This window comes from Gavia stellata, chromosome 7, assembly GCF_030936135.1.
Source record: "Gavia stellata isolate bGavSte3 chromosome 7, bGavSte3.hap2, whole genome shotgun sequence".
Lineage (NCBI taxonomy): Eukaryota > Metazoa > Chordata > Aves > Gaviiformes > Gaviidae > Gavia > Gavia stellata.
The window spans coordinates 20,835,360-20,839,798 of NC_082600.1; positions in this window are offsets into that span (position 1 = coordinate 20,835,360).

Consider the following 4,439-nt stretch of genomic DNA (forward strand, 5'->3'; position numbering starts at 1 on the left):
GGAGAAAAAAGTCATGAAGCATGTATTCTCTTTTCCCTCCTGGTGTAAAACAAAACAGCAAAAAAAAGTGTAAGGTCTGAGCATGGTGACAATAGGCAATTCTCATAATTTCCACTTCTTTTTGAAATTCTAGAACATAGGATGGAGGAAACAGTAACAGGAAACCAGTAAATGTGATCCTGGAGAAAAGGGAAAAGACAGGAAAACAAAGGAAAACAGAGGAAGGGGAATGCTCATAAACAGGCAAAGATGGGACCCAAGAACCAGCGAGGGTGGTGGTGGGTGGGGAGCCATATAACTTTCTGGCAACTGTCTTCTTTCAAATGGGAAGTGTTCAGTGGCTGGTTGTGGAGTTTAAGGACTGGAGAGCAGCAGAGTGCTCAAGGAGAGGCTGCAGGCAACACTGTTCACTCTGTTTTTGGGAGGATGCAGCTGCTCCCATTCATTGCTTTTTCCACTCCCATACCTATGGGACAACTATTCAGTGCTGAAGCACAGTAGCTAACACAGCTCAACCACTGTTGCAGTGTTCACATGTTGCTAACAAAGAAAATAAATATAAAAATGCTATGTAGTACTGAGAGCTCAGGTAAAAGAGTTTAAGGATGTATTTTAAAATGCTACTCATCTTTCCCACATAAACCAAACATGGATTGTTTTAATAGGCCTCTTCTGATTTATCCATATTTTAGTTTCCTGTGCAACTGGGCTTAAATGCATTCTTTAAACAAAAAATATTAAACCAAAGAACTACTGTACTTTAGAAAACTCTTGATAACCAACCTGTATTAATTACTGCCTCTTTCATTTCTTCCCTTATTCACCAGTTCTTGGTTCTGTTCCCAGACGTGCACAACATTTAAGATGACATACATTAAAGCTATGGCTGGTATTTGTTCTGTTTAACTCGAGGTGTAATGGAGACAGGTATCTGCAGAGGGCAATTCAAATCATACATGAGCTGAATTTTCCTTTGGTGGTTCCTTGCCTTAGGCCTCCAAATATAGGTACAGTAAGTCAGGGAGGGTGGACGTAATGCAGGCCTATGAATACATATGAGTAGAAATAGATTAATAAAAAGTTCTTGATTTTATCCCATAATAAATGATTACAAAATAAGGAAATAATTGACTTAAGGTAAACTTTCTGTAAAAAAAAATCTAAACTCATTGCAGGTGCTACTTGGACAACTAAACTGGACTTTTACCTGTAGCAGCTCTTGGTAAGAAAGAAAAAATCTGTGCAAAAACAGCTTATCTATCTGATGCTTCTCTACCTGTTAGAGGACAGTTGTTTGGGACATGAGAGGCAGTAGGTTCCTATCGCTGGGTGTGTTTGGATTTCTTTTCCAAAAGCCAAAATACGAGTTTCTTGAGTTTCCATTGCTTCTTGTGGGATAACTTCAAGACCCTACAAAGTGATTTTGCCCTTACTAGTACATATCTTGCTCAGTTTGGGCACAGGTGTCATGTGAGAGCTTATTTAAAAAACAAAATAACCCACCCACACACAAAACCAAGACACCCCAAACTTTTTAAGATATCCCCAAAATTGCTGTCATGTTCATTGCAGTGATGTAAAGATGTGTCTGACTCACACCATTCTACAGTCTCAGAAGAAAACTAGTTGTACCCACTTAAGTGGCCCTAACGTAACAGGTATTGTGTTATATTATGTATTAATGTAATTCTTGCTTTACCACTTTTTCGTGAGATGCGTTATTCTTTCACAGGGGACAAATGCTGCTATCCCATCACTGTATGTAACTGCAGCTTTCCTAAAGCTCGTGCCATCTTTGGCTGGTCTCAGTGGGGCTGAGGCAGGAGACGAGTGCTTAAGGGAAAAAAAAAGTAGATTATTGAAACAAGTATTGCACTGGTGGGTTCTGAAAAAGGGAGGTAGTAGGGGTATTTTAGTTCCAGTCCTCTGTAGGTTTATAAGCCTTGGGGGGGGGGAGTTTTTCATGTAATGTTCTCCAATTATTCATTCATTAGCTTTTGCCATTACTTTTCTTTTCTCCCTCCCCACCTTTTTCCCCCACCTCTTCCCCCAGGAGCCCTTAACCCAACCACCACCCCCAAACCCCAAATAAGTATTTTTTTCAGATGTAGTGGCTGTGAGAGGTCAGCCAACTTTAACCACAGCTTTACTGTTACTATGGTGACTTACACTACAAAGCTAATACAAAAGCATTACGCTGCTGAAAATGAATTTTCTGTTATTAACTTTGTTGCAAGTTCTTGTGACTGGGGAGGAGGGGGGCATCTTTCCATGCCCAGCAGGTAAAAAAATAAGGTATTTATTCTTCCCAAGAAGCAAAGCAGTGAAATACCCTTTTCCAGCACATTACTTAAAATCTGAATATGTGATGTTCAGCTATGGAGCTGTAAATGTTCCGTAACTGCATCATTTTTTTCAAACACCCATCACACCCAGGACATGCTCTATACTGTACGCTTTGGGAATTTAATAAATATAAATTCTAAAAAAACTGAGCATGAACACAGGCATAAATTGCATGGGGAAAAAAATGGTTTTCTGTACTTTTGTGTATGTTGGTGCTGTTGGGTAGTACTTCCCACATCTCTGGTCTATTTTTCCTGTACGTGCTACTACTTTACTTATCATTGTATTGTGGTTTTAGGTGCGAAATAGCGCTTTTTTTTTTTAAAGCAGTATTTGGTAATTATAAGCTTTGTTTATGCTTTTTTAGTTCAGTTATGGGTATACAGCTGCATTACTAATTTGTGAAGAAAGTTAGTGCATTTTTAATGTAAAATTTCACGTAAGAATACACTCAAGACCACAATGATCAGTTACTTAAAGCAATGTAATAATCTAAGTAAATGCATTAGAACCATTCCCTTTAAAAATACATACACTTTGAGCTTTGTGGCTTGGTTTATTCACTTTTTTTTTTAGCAGTGAAAAATCAGCAGCTTGCCTTATGCGAAACATTGTACAGTAGGTTATAAAACATCAAAGCTGGTCAAATTCAGCAATGGAGGTAGTACTAGTTTGCTGCTGCCCTTACAAACGATTATCATCTCCTCATCTCACACCGAAGAGGAAAATAGCTTCATGGTGGCAGCTATTTCTGAAAGGGACAGCTAATGAAGGCATTGGAAAATTCTATAGAAAAAATAATGTAATTTGCAGTCTTTCCTCTGGAAATCTGTTTCAGTATTGCTCCATACAATGCAAGAGCCCATCCTCTCCTCCTCCACACCCCTGTCAGGTCACCTTAGGAAAATACTTTATTGTAGTTCTTTTAAGCTTAAAATCCAGTTGTCTGTTCAGATTTGTTGTGTTTCATTATGGACTGTGTCAGATAATCCCTCTTGCTTTAACAAAGAAAAAGAAAAAAAAAGGTATTTTAAACTAGTCTAAAGGTATGGTCATGTATTACTGTAGTAAGGATCATGGTTCTAAGTGTACTCCATTTTGGTTTCCACCATGAACATCTAATCCTTGTAACAATGATGTTGTATGTTTATTTAAAGTATATATATATATAAAAAAATTAAATGTCAGATTTTTGCATTAAGATTTTTTAAAATTTGAATATGAACTTTGAGTACTTTATTTCACAAAAAAAAAGAAAAAAACTTTCCTGGAGTGTTAAGTTTCAGAATTCCAGACTATATTTGTCAAATTTAAGTTTAAAACATGTAGCTAACATTGTTTTCTGATACCAAATGTAAATATTTGTAAAAAGAAATTATTTTGTATATTTTTGTGAAAATGTAGTTCCCCAAAAGATACAAAAGATTTAATAAAAAAGTGCATTTATGTTACTGCTCGACACTTTTCATCATTATACTACCACTTAAACATATTTGTGGTCACCTCCTGGGATTACTTTTTGCACTGTAAGTCACTCTAATTATCTCATTTGAGAAACGTCCTAACGTCTGCCCAGTGGTCAGGTGTAGCGGAAGAAAACCAGATTCTTCAGAAGGAGATTCAGAGAGGTACTTTTTATCTTCCTGGTGTAAATAGAGACATCTGAAACCATTTATTTTCAAGTGAAGTGGTATTTAATTTTGTAGGCTTTTTAAATGGAGCACAATACCATTAATTGTTTCATTGTTATTGCTTATGAAGCATTTTTGTTCCCTTGGTCTTTGTTTTTTCCCCATTTGAGGAAGTATCAGGGGTACGATGACTATTAGATGGAAAAAATGCCCAAAAGCCAAACCATTTATGCTCTTTGTGAGCAGGTGAAGAGTTCAGTCGCTATTTGCTAGGACATCAGTTCAGTTGTATCTGCTGAACAAAAAATACTTCTAGTATGATCCAAATATGGGAATATGCTAAGACCTTCTGATGATATACTAGCTTCTTCAGCACACCTCATCTTAAGCAAGAAACGTTACCCAAATAGAACACAAAATGTGCTTTGAAAGTTTTTAATGGAATTTAAAGTAAAACTTTTC